The following is a 13893-nucleotide window of genomic DNA, read 5'->3' on the forward strand; positions in this document are numbered from 1 at the left end:
ATCATCCCAACAACAATAATAACCGCAACAACAACAACAATCAGAAGCAGCTATGCCAAAGGTGTGAAAAGTATCACTCGGGGTTCTGCACCAAATTTTGCAACAAGTGTAAAAGAAATGGTCATAGCGCGGTGAAGTGTGAGGTCTACGGACCAGGGGTTAATAGAACGAAAGGAACAAATGGTGTCGGAACGAGTAATGGCAGAGCAAGTAGTGTCGGAGCAAGTTATGCCAATGTAGTTTGTTATAAATGTGGAAAACCGGGCCACATTATTAGAAATTGCCCGAACCAGGAGAACACGAATGGACAAGGCCGCGGAAGAGTTTTCAATATTAATGCGGCAGAGGCACAGGAAGACCCGGAACTTGTTACGGGTACGTTTCTTATTGACAATAAATCTGCTTACGTTTTATTTGATTCGGGTGCTGATAGAAGCTATATGAGTAGAGATTTTTGTGCTAAATTAAGTTGTCCATTGACGCCTTTGGATAGTAAATTTTTACTCGAATTAGCAAATGGTAAATTAATTTCAGCAGATAATATATGTCGGAATTGAGAAATTAAACTGGTTAGCGAAACATTTAAGATTGATTTGATACCAGTAGAGTTAGGGAGTTTTGATGTGATAATCGGTATGGACTGGTTGAAAGAAGTGAAAGCAGAGATCGTTTGTTACAAAAATGCAATTCGCATTATACGAGAAAAAGGAAAACCCTTAATGGTGTATGGAGAAAAGGGCAACACGAAGCTACATCTTATTAGTAATTTGAAGGCACAAAAACTAATAAGAAAAGGTTGCTATGCTGTTCTAGCACACGTCGAGAAAGTACAAACTGAAGAAAAGAGCATCAATGATGTTCCCATTGCAAAAGAATTTCCCGATGTATTTCCGAAAGAATTACCGGGATTACCCCCACATCGATCCGTTGAATTTCAAATAGATCTTGTACCAGGAGCTGCACCAATAGCTCGTGCTCCTTACAGACTCGCACCCAACGAGATGAAAGAACTGCAAAGCCAATTACAAGAACTTTTAGAGCGTGGTTTCATTCGACCAAGCACATCACCGTGGGGAGCTCCTATTTTGTTTATCAAGAAGAAAGATGGTACATTCAGGTTGTGTATCGACTACCGAGAGTTCAACAAACTTACCATCAAGAACCGCTACCCACTACCGAGAATCGATGACTTATTTGATCAACTACAAGGCTCGTCTGTTTATTCAAAGATTGACTTACGTTCCGGGTATCATCAAATGCGGGTGAAAGAAGATGATATTCCAAAGACTGCTTTCAGAACACGTTACGGTCATTACGAGTTTATGGTCATGCCGTTTGGTTTAACTAATGCACCAACTGTGTTCATGGACCTTATGAACCGAGTGTGTGGACCATACCTTGACAAGTTTGTCATTGTTTTCATTGATGACATACTTATTTACTCAAAGAATGACCAAGAACACGGTGAACATTTGAGAAAGGTGTTAGAAGTATTGAGGAAGGAAGAATTGTACGCTAAGTTTTCAAAGTGTGCATTTTGGTTGGAAGAAGTTCAATTCCTCGGTCACATAGTGAACAAAGAAGGTATTAAGGTGGATCCGGCAAAGATAGAAACTGTTGAAAAGTGGGAAACCCCGAAAACTCCGAAACACATACGCCAGTTTTTAGGACTAGCTGATTACTACAGAAGGTTCATCCAAGACTTTTCCAGAATAGCAAAACCCTTGACTGCATTAACGCATAAAGGGAAGAAATTTGAATGGAATGACGAACAAGAGAAAGCGTTTCAGTTATTGAAGAAAAAGCTAACTACGGCACCTATATTGTCATTGCCTGAAGGGAATGATGATTTTGTGATTTATTGTGATGCATCAAAGAAAGGTCTCGGTTGTGTATTAATGCAATGAATGAAGGTGATTGCTTATGCGTCTAGACAATTGAAGATTCACGAACAAAATTATACGATGCATGATTTGGAATTAGGCGCGGTTGTTTTTGCATTAAAGACTTGGAGGCACTACTTATATGGGGTCAAAAGTATTATATATACCGACCACAAAAGTCTTCAACACATATTCAATCAGAAACAACTGAATATGAGGCAGCGTAGGTGGATTGAATTGTTGAATGATTACGACTTCGAGATTCGTTACCACCCGGGGAAGGCAAATGTGGTAGCTGACACCTTGAGCAGAAAGGACAGAGAACCCATTCGAGTAAAATCTATGAATATAATGATTCACACTAACCTTACTACTCAAATAAAGGAGGCACAACAAGGAGTGTTAAAAGAGGGAAATTTAAAGGATGAAATACCCAAAGGATCGGAGAAGCATCTTAATATTCGGGAAGACGGAACCCGGTATAGGGCTGAAAGAATTTGGGTACCAAAATTTGGAGATATGAGAGAAATGGTACTTAGAGAAGCTCATAAAACCAGATACTCAATACATCCTGGAACGGGGAAGATGTACAAGGATCTCATGAAACATTTTTGGTGGCCGGGTATGAAAGCCGATGTTGCTAAATACGTAGGAGAATGTTTGACGTGTTCTAAGGTCAAAGCTGAGCATCAGAAACCATCAGGTCTACTTCAACAACCCGAAATCCCGGAATGGAAATGGGAAAATATTACCATGGATTTCATCACTAAATTGCCAAGGACTGCAAGTGGTTTTGATACTATTTGGGTAATAGTTGATCGTCTCACCAAATCAGTACACTTCTTGCCAATAAGAGAAGATGACAAGATGGAGAAGTTAGCACGAATGTATTTGAAGAAAGTCATCTCCAGACATGGAATACCAATCTCTATTATCTCTGATAGGGATGACAGATTTATTTCAAGATTCTGGCAGACATTACAGCAAGCATTAGGAACTCGTCTAGACATGAGTACTGCCTATCATCCACAAACTGATGGGCAGAGCGAAAGGACGATACAAACGCTTGAAGACATGCTACGAGCATGTGTTATTGATTTCGGAAACAGTTGGGATCGACATCTACCATTAGCAGAATTTTCCTACAACAACAGCTACCATTCAAGCATTGAGATGGCGCCGTTTGAAGCACTTTATGGTAGAAAGTGCAGGTCTCCGATTTGTTGCAGTGAAGTGGGGGATAGACAGATTACGGGTCCGGAGATTATACAAGAAACTACCGAGAAAATCATCTAAATTCAACAACGGTTGAAAACCGCCCAAAGTCGACAAAAGAGCTACGCTGACATTAAAAGAAAAGATATAGAATTTGAAATTGGAGAGATGGTCATGCTTAAAGTTGCACCTTGGAAAGGCTTTGTTCGATTTGGTAAACGAGGGAAATTAAATCCAAGGTATATTGGACCATTCAAGATTATTGATCGTGTCGGACCAGTAGCTTACCGACTTGAGTTACCTCAACAACTCGCAGCTGTACATAACACTTTCCACGTCTCGAATTTGAAGAAATGTTTTGCTAAAGAAGATCTCACTATTCCATTAGATGAAATCCAAATCAACGAAAAACTTCAATTCATCGAAGAACCCGTCGAAATAATGGATCGTGAGGTTAAAAGACTTAAGCAAAACAAGATACCAATTGTTAAGGTTCGATGGAATGCTCGTAGAGGACCCGAGTTCACCTGGGAGCGTGAAGATCAGATGAAGAAGAAATACCCTCATCTATTTCCAGAAGATTCGTCAACACCTTCAACAGCTTAAAATTTCGGGACGAAATTTATTTAACGGGTAGGTACTGTAGTGACCCGAATTTTTCCATGTTTATATATATTAAATGAGATTGATATTTACATGATTAAATGTTTCCAACATGTTAAGCAATCAAACTTGTTAAGACTTGATTAATTGAAATAGGTTTCATATAGACAATTGACCACCCAAGTTGACCGGTGATTCACGAACGTTAAAACTTGTAAAAACTATATGATGACATATATATGGTTATATATATAGTTAACATGATATTATGATAAGTAAACATATCATTAAGTATATTAACAATGAACTACATATGTAAAAACAAGACTACTAACTTAATGATTTTGAAACGAGACATATATGTAACGATTATCGTTGTAACGACATTTAATGTATATATATCATATTAAGAGATATTCGTACATCATAATATCATGATAATATAATAATTTAAAATCTCTTTTGATATTAGCAACATTGGCTTAACAACATTTAACAAGATCATTAACCTAAAGGTTTCAAAACAACATTTACATGTAACGACTAACGATGACTTAACGACTCAGTTAAAATGTATATACATGTAGTGTTTTAATATGTATTCATACACTTTTGAAAGACTTCAAGAAACTTATCAAAATACTTCTACTTAACAAAAATTCTTACAATTACATCCTCGTTTAGTTTCATCAACAATTCTACTCGTATGCACCTGTATTCGTACTCTTACAATACACAGCTTTTAGATGTATGTACTATTGGTATATACACTCCAATGATCAGCTCTTAGCAGCCCATGTGAGTCACCTAACACATGTGGGAACCATCATTTGGCAACTAGCATGAAATATCTCATAAAATTACAAAAATATGAGTAATCATTCATGACTTATTTACATGAAAACAAAATTACATATCCTTTATATCTAATCCATACACCAACGACCAAAAACACCTACAAACACTTTCATTCTTCAATTTTATTCATCTAATTGATTTCTCTCAAGTTCTATCTTCAAGTTCTAAGTATTCTTCATCAATTCCAAAAGTTCTAGTTTCATAAAATCAAGAATACTTTCAAGTTTGCTAGCTCACTTCCAATCTTGTAAGGTGATCATCCAACCTCAAGAAATCTTTGTTTCTTACAGTAGGTTATCATTCTAATACAAGGTAATAATCATATTCAAACTTTGGTTCAATTTCTATAACTATAACAATCTTATTTCAAGTGATGATCTTACTTGAACTTGTTTTCGTGTCATGATTCTGCTTCAAGAACTTCGAGCCATCCAAGGATCCGTTGAAGCTAGATCCATTTTTCTCTTTTCCAGTAGGTTTATCCAAGGAACTTAAGGTAGTAATCATGTTCATAACATCATTCGATTCATACATATAAAGCTATCTTATTCGAAGGTTTAAACTTGTAATCACTAGAACAAAGTTTAGTTAATTCTAAACTTGTTCGCAAACAAAAGTTAATCCTTCTAACTTGACTCTTAAAATCAACTAAACACATGTTCTATATCTATATGATATGCTAACTTAATGATTTAAAACCTGGAAACAAGAAAAACACCGTAAAACCGGATTTACGCCGTCGTAGTAACACCGCGGGCTGTTTTGGGTTTGTTAATTAAAAACTATGATAAACTTTGATTTAAAAGTTGTTATTCTGATAAAATGATTTTTATTATGAACATGAAACTATATCCAAAAATTATGGTTAAACTCAAAGAGGAAGTATGTTTTCTAAAATGGTCATCTAGACGTCGTTCTTTCGACTGAAATGACTACCTTTACAAAAACGACTTGTAACTTATTTTTCTAACTATAAACCTATACTTTTAGTGTTTAGATTCATAAAATAGAGTTCAATATGAAACCATAGCAATTTGATTCACTCAAAACGGATTTAAAATGAAGAAGTTATGGGTAAAACAAGATTGGATAATTTTTCTCATTTTAACTACGTGAAAATTGGTAACAAATCTATTCCAACCATAACTTAATCAACTTGTATTGTATATTATGTAATCTTGAGATACCATAGACACGTATACAATGTTTCGACCTATCATGTCGACACATCTATATATATTTCGGAACAACCATAGACACTCTATATGTGAATATTGGAGTTAGCTATACAGGGTTGAGGTTGATTCCAAAATATATATAGTTTGAGTTGTGATCAATACTGAGATACGTATACACTGGGTCGTGGATTGATTCAAGATAATATTTATCGATTTATTTCTGTACATCTAACTGTGGACAACTAGTTGTAGGTTACTAACGAGGACAGCTGACTTAATAAACTTAAAACATCAAAATATATTAAAAGTGTTGTAAATATATTTTGAACATACTTTGATATATATGTATATATTGTTATAGGTTCGTGAATCAACCAGTGGCCAAGTCTTACTTCCCGACGAAGTAAAAATCTGTGAAAGTGAGTTATAGTCCCACTTTTAAAATCTAATATTTTTGGGATGAGAATACATGCAGGTTTTATAAATGATTTACAAAATAGACACAAGTACGTGAAACTACATTCTATGGTTGAATTATCGAAATCGAATATGCCCCTTTTTATTAAGTCTGGTAATCTAAGAATTAGGGAACAGACACCCTAATTGACGCGAATCCTAAAGATAGATCTATTGGGCCTAACAAACCCCATCCAAAGTACCGGATGCTTTAGTACTTCGAAATTTATATCATATCCGAAGGGTGTCCCGGAATGATGGGGATATTCTTATATATGCATCTTGTTAATGTCGGTTACCAGGTGTTCACCATATGAATGATTTTTATCTCTATGTATGGGATGTGTTTTGAAATATGAAATCTTGTGGTCTATTATTATGATTTGATATATATAGGTTAAACCTATAACTCACCAACATTTTGGTTGACGTTTTAAGCATGTTTATTCTCAGGTGATTATTAAGAGCTTCCGCTGTCGCATACTTAAATAAGGACGAGATTTGGAGTCCATGCTTGTATGATATTGTGTAAAAACTGCATTCAAGAAACTTATTTTGTTGTAACATATTTGTATTGTAAACCATTATGTAATGGTCGTGTGTAAACAGGATATTTTAGATTATCATTATTTGATAATCTACGTAAAGCTTTTTAAACCTTTATTGATGAAATAAAGGTTATGGTTTGTTTTAAAATGAATGCAGTCTTTGAAAAACGTCTCATATAGAGGTCAAAACCTCGCAACGAAATCAATTAATATGGAACGTTTTTAATCAATAAGAACGGGACATTTCAATAAGTAGCGCCTCCAAGTCTTTAATGCAAAAACAACCGCGCCTAATTCCAAATCATGCGTCGTATAATTTTGTTCGTGAATCTTCAATTGTCTAGACGCATAAGCAATCACCTTTGTTCGTTGCATTAATACACAATCGAGACCTTGCTTTGATGCGTCACAATAAATCACAAAATCATCATTCCCTTCAGGCAATGACAATATAGGTGCCGTAGTTAGCTTTTTCTTCAATAACTGAAACGCTTTCTCTTGTTCATCATTCCATTCAAATTTCTTCCCTTTATGCATTAATGCAGTCAAGGGTTTTGCTATTCTGGAAAAGTCTTGGATGAACCTTCTGTAGTAACCAGCTAGTCCTAAAAACTGGCGTATGTGTTTCGGAGTTTTCGGGGTTTCCCACTTTTCAACAGTTTCTATCTTTACCGGATCCACCTTAATACCTTCTTTGTTCACTATGTGACCGAGGAATTGAACTTCTTCCAACCAAAATGCACACTTTGAAAACTTAGCGTACAATTCTTCCTTCCTCAATACTTCTAACACCATTCTCAAATGTTCACCGTGTTCTTGGTCATTCTTTGAGTAAATAAGTATGTCATCAATGAAAACAATTACAAACTTGTCAAGGTATGGTCCACACACTCGGTTCATAAGGTCCATGAACACAGCTGGTGCATTAGTTAAACCAAACGGCATGACCATAAACTCGTAATGACCGTAACGTGTTCTGAAAGCAGTCTTTGGAATATATCTTCTTTCACCCGCATTTGATGATACCCGAAACGTAAGTCAATCTTTGAATAAACAGACGAGCCTTGTAGTTGATCAAATAAGTCGTCGATTCTCGGTAGTGGGTAGCGGTTCTTAGTGGTAAGTTTGTTCAACTCTCGGTAGTCGATACACAACCTGAATGTACCATCTTTCTTCTTGACAAACAAAACAGGAGCTCCCCACGGTGATGTGCTTGGTCGAATGAAACCACGCTCTAAAAGTTCTTGTAATTGGCTTCGCAGTTCTTTCATCTCGCTGGGTGCGAGTCTGTAAGGAGCACGAGCTATTGGTGCAGCTCCTGGTACAAGATCTATTTGAAATTCAACGGATCGATGTGGGGGTAATCCCGGTAATTCTTTCGGAAATACATCGGGAAATTCTTTTGCAATGGGAACATCATTGATGCTCTTTTCTTCAGTTTGTACTTTCTCGACGTGTGCTAGAACAGCATAGCAACCTTTTCTTATTAGTTTTTGTGCCTTCAAATTACTAATAAGATGTAGCTTCGAGTTGCCCTTTTCTCCGTACACCATTAAGGGTTTTCCTTTTTCTCGTATAATGAGAATTGCATTTTTGTAACAAACGATCTCTGCTTTCATTTCTTTCAACCAGTCCATACCGATTATCACATCAAAACTCCCTAACTCTACTGGTATCAAATCAATCTTAAATGTTTCGCTAACCAGTTTAATTTCTCGATTCCGACATATATTATCTACTGAAATTAATTTACCATTTGCTAATTCGAGTAAAAATTTACTATCCAAAGGCGTCAATGGACAACTTAATTTAGCACAAAAATCTCTACTCATATAGCTTCTATCCGCACCCGAATCAAATAAAACGTAAGCAGATTTATTGTCAATAAGAAACGTACCCGTAACAAGCTCCGGGTCTTCCTGTGCCTCTGCCGCATTAATATTGAAAACTCTTCCGCGGCCTTGTCCATTCGTGTTCTCCTGGTTCGGGAAATTTCTAATAATGTGGCCCGGTTTTCCACATTTATAACAAACTACATTGGCATAACTTGCTCCGACACTACTTGCTCCGCCATTACTCGTTCCGACACCATTTGTTCCTTTCGTTCTATTAACCCCTGGTCCGTAGACCTCACACTTCGCTGCGCTATGACCATTTCTTTTACACTTGTTGCAAAATTTGGTGCAGAACCCCGAGTGATACTTTTCACACCTTTGGCGTAGCTGTTTCTGATTGTTGTTGTTGTTGTTGCGGTTATTATTGTTGTTGGGATGATTGTTGTAGTTGATGTTGTTGTTGTTGTTGTTGTTGTTGTTATTGTTGGTCCGTTTATTGTAGTTGCGATTGATGTTGCGATTGTTGGGATAATTGTTGCGATTATTGTTGTAATTGTTGTTATTGTTGTATTGGTGATTCTTATCACCGTTTTCCTCCCACTTTCTTTTGACTTGCTTCACATTGGCCTCTTCAGCAGTCTGTTCTTTAATTCTTTCTTCAATCTGGTTCACTAGTTTGTGAGCCATTCTACATGCCTGTTGTATGGAGGCGGGCTCGTGTGAACTTATATCTTCTTGGATTTTTTTCGGTAATCCTTTCACAAACGCATCGATCTTCTCTTCCACATCTTCGAATGCTCCTGGACACAATAGGCACAATTCTGTGAATCATCTTTCGTACGTGGTAATATTAAATCCTTGGGTTCGTAACCCTCTAAGTTCTGTCTTGAACTTATTGACCTCGGTTCTGGGACAGTACTTCTCGTTCATCAAGTGCTTGAATGCTGACCACGGTAGTGCGTACGCATCGTCTTGTCCCACTTGCTCTAGATAGGTATTCCACCATGTTAACGCAGAACCTGTGAAGGTATGCGTAGCGTACTTCACTTTGTCCTCTTCAGTACACTTACTTATGGCAAACACCGATTCGAACTTCTCGGTCCACCGTTTCAATCCGATCGGTCCTTCGGTTCCATCAAATTCCAAAGGTTTGCAGGCAGTGAATTATTTGTAGGTGCATCCTACATAATTTCCTGTACTGCTAGATCCAAGGTTATTGTTGGTATGTAGCGCAGCTTGTACTGCGGCTATGTTTGAAGCTAGAAAAGTACGGAATTCCTCTTCATTCATATTCACGGTGTGTCAAGTAGTCGGTGCCATTTCCTTCAAAATAGTCAAATGGAACAAGTTAATCATACAGAATATTAAGAGTAGTTAATAGTATTTCGTAGCATAATATGAGCTCATTTATAAAAGCTTTTTCTTCATATTAGCATTTTATAAGTTTAAATTCGGGTAGTACCTACCCGTTAAGTTCATACTTAGTAGCTAATATACAATTCAACTACTACAATTCTATATGAAAAACTGATTATAATAATATTTCGCGTTCAAACTTTTACACAATATTTTACAAACTTGCAATACCGCTTATTTTACATATAGCATGAAATATAGCACACAATAAATTTGATACAAGATGGTTGTAAAGATAATTCTAGCTAGTACACAAGTCGTTCAGCAAAGGCAATAAAGACACGTAATTCATACGTCCAGAAACAAGTCATGCATTCTGGTTTTACTAGGATTACTTCACATCCTTGGTCTTGTGGAACATAACCGTTATGGTCGTTGATAAGACAGCGTGTTGTAACTTCGTCAAAGGGACGAGGGTTACGTAATGTCCAACAGTCCCGTAACAATCTAAAAACCTCATTTCTTACCCCAATTACCGACTCCGTCACTTGTGGAAACGTTTTGTTTAATAGTTGTAACCCGATGTTCTTGTTCTCACTTTGGTGAGAAGCGAACATTACTAATCCGTAAGCATAACATGCTTCTTTATGTTGCATGTTAGCCGCTTTTTCTAAATCACGAAGTCCAATATTTGGATATATTGAGTCAAAATAATTTCTTAACCCATTGCGTAAAATAGCATATGGGTTCCCCGCAATATATGCGTCAAAGTAAACACATCGTAACTTATGGATTTCCCAATGTGATATCCCCCATCTTTCGAACAAAAGCCTTTCATAAACCAAGGCATTCTTGGAACGTTCTTCGAATGTCTTACAAACTGATCTCGCCTTAAATAGTTGTGCCGAAGAATTCTGACCGACTCTAGACAAGATTTCATCAATCATGTCTCCGGGTAGGTCTCTTAAAATATTGGGTTGTCTATCCATTTTGTGTTTTTATACTGTAAAATAGACAAGAGTTAGATTCATAAAAAAAATACTTATTAATACAAGCAATTTTTACATATATCATAAAGCATAAGCACACTATATTACATATATTACACCACACGAATACAACTATCTTATTCCGACTCGCTTGTTTCTTCTTCTTCGGTTTTGGTTCGTTTTGCCAAGTTTCTAGGGATATATGATGTTCCCCTAATACGAGCCATCGTTTTCCACATTGGTTTAGAAAAACCTGGTGGTTTAGAGGTTCCCGAGTCATTGTTACAACTTAAGGACTTCGGGGGTTGACGATACATATAAAGTTCATCGGGGTTGGAATTAGATTTCTCTATTTTTATGCCTTTTCCCTTATTATTTTCTTTTGCCTTTTTAAATTCAGTTGGGGTAATTTCTATAACATCATCGGAATTCTCGTCGGAATCCGATTCATCGGAGAATTGGTAATCCTCCCAATATTTTGCTTCCTTGGAGGAAACACCATTGACCATAACTAACCTTGGTCGGTTGGTTGAGGATTTTCTTTTACTTAACCGTTTTATTATTTCCCCCACCGGTTCTATGTCTTCATCCGGTTCCGATTCTTCTTCCGGTTCCGATTCTTCTTCCGGTTCCGACTCTTCTTCCGGTTCCTCTTCGGGAACTTGTGAATCAGTCCACGAATCATTCCAATTTACATTTGACTCTTCATTATTATTAGGTGAGTCAATGGGACTTGTTCTAGAGGTAGACATCTATCACATAATACCAAACGCGTTAAGAGATTAATGTATCACATAATATTCACATGTTAAAAATATATAGTTTCCAACAAAATTTGTTAAGCAATCATTTTTCAAGTAAACACGGTCGAAGTCCAGACTCACTAATGCATCCTAACAAACTTGATAAGACAAACTAATGCAAAATTCTTGTTCTCTAAGACCAACGCTCGGATACCAACTGAAATGTCCCGTTCTTATTGATTAAAAATGTTCCATATTAATTGATTTCGTTGCGAAGTTTTTACCTCTATATGAGACGTTTTTCAAAGACTTCATTCATTTTTAAAACAAACCATAACCTTTATTTCATAGATAAAGGTTTTAAAAAGCTTTACGTAGATTATCAAATAATGATAATCTAAAATATCCTGTTTACACACGACCATTACATAATGGTTTACAATACAAATATGTTACAACAAAATAAGTTTCTTGAATGCAGTTTTTACACAATATCATACAAATATGGACTCCAAATCTCGTCCTTATTTAAGTATGCGACAGCGGAAGCTCTTAATAATCACCTGAGAATAAACATGCTTAAAACGTCAACAAAAATGTTGGTGAGTTATAGGTTTAACCTATATATATCAAATCATAATAATAGACCACAAGATTTCATATTTCAATACACATCCCATACATAGAGATAAAAATCATTCATATGGTGAACACCTGGTAACCGACATTAACAAGATGCATATATAAGAACATCCCCATCATTCCGAGACACCCTTCGGATATGATATAAATTTCGAAGTACTAAAGCATCCGGTACTTTGGATGGGGTTTGTTAGGCCCAATAGATCTATCTTTAGGATTCGCGTCAATTAGGGTGTCTGTTCCCTAATTCTCAGATTACCAGACTTAATAAAAAGTGGCATATTCGATTTCGGTAATTCAACCATAGAATGTAGTTTCACGTACTTGTGTCTATTTTGTAAATCATTTACAAAACCTCCATGTATTCTCATCCCAAAAATATTAGATTTTAAAAGTGGGACTGATGTTCTAGCAGAGTGGTATAAAATAGTTATTAATTTTAGCAGGAAATACTATTAAATACGATACAATTTTACACAAGATATTTATTTATTTAGAGAACGGATATACTTAAACCTTGCTACAACACTTATAGGCAGTGTACCTAATCGTACAGTAGTGTAGTTTTTAGTAAGTCCGGTTCGTTCCACAGGGAATCTTTTTAAACAAAGCTTAACGCTATATTAGTTTACTTTTATAGAAATACATATATATATAAGTAATATTATTATTATAAAGGGGGGTTTTTACCGTTTAATGACCGGTTTGTCGATTTTAAAACTTTAGTCGCAGTTAAAACCTAATGTAAAATATTAAATAAATAAAAGACTTAATTTAAAGCGTAAAATAAATAACGATAATGAAATTGCAATAAATAAAAGTGCGATAAAATAAAATTGCAATAATTAAAAAGTACGATAATTAAAAGTGCGATTAAATAACAATAAATAAAAGTGCGATAATTAGAAGTGCAATTAAATATAAAATAAAGGAAATTAAATATGAAATAAAAGAATTATGCTTATTTAAACTTCCGTAATCATGATGTTTGACGTGTTGATTTTAGTTTTATGCCCATGGGTTAATTGTCCTTTGTCCTGGATTATTTAATATGTCCATACGGATTTGTCCATAATAGTCCATCAGTCATAAATATAAAGAGCGAAAGCCTTCGTCAAATTATTCTTATTCCCGAAGTCAAATATTCTAACTAATTGGGGATTCGAATTGTAACAAGGTTTTAATACTTTGTTTAATGAATACACCAGGTTATCGACTGCGTGTAAACCAAGGTTTTACTACTTTGTTAACAATTACACCAATTACCCTTGAATGTAATTCACCCCTGTTTCAACAAGTTTATTAACTATTAATCCAGTTCCATATCCGGTAAAATGAATAATTATTGGTATTTATAGATATCCCGCCCACGGTACCCAGTCAAGCGTATGTGGTTATATATAAATACGTCAAATTATAAGTTTGTATATTAAATTAACAAGGTATTGTTTAGTTAATATAAAATCCATTAATAGCCCATAGTCTAATTTCCACAAGTGTCGTTCTTTTGTCCAAACCCCAATTATGGTACAAAGCCCAATTACCCAATTTTAGTAATTAGCCCAACATCATGATTACTTCGGATTA

The sequence above is a fragment of the Rutidosis leptorrhynchoides genome, chromosome 9 (assembly GCF_046630445.1).
Source record: "Rutidosis leptorrhynchoides isolate AG116_Rl617_1_P2 chromosome 9, CSIRO_AGI_Rlap_v1, whole genome shotgun sequence".
NCBI classification, from domain to species: domain Eukaryota; kingdom Viridiplantae; phylum Streptophyta; class Magnoliopsida; order Asterales; family Asteraceae; genus Rutidosis; species Rutidosis leptorrhynchoides.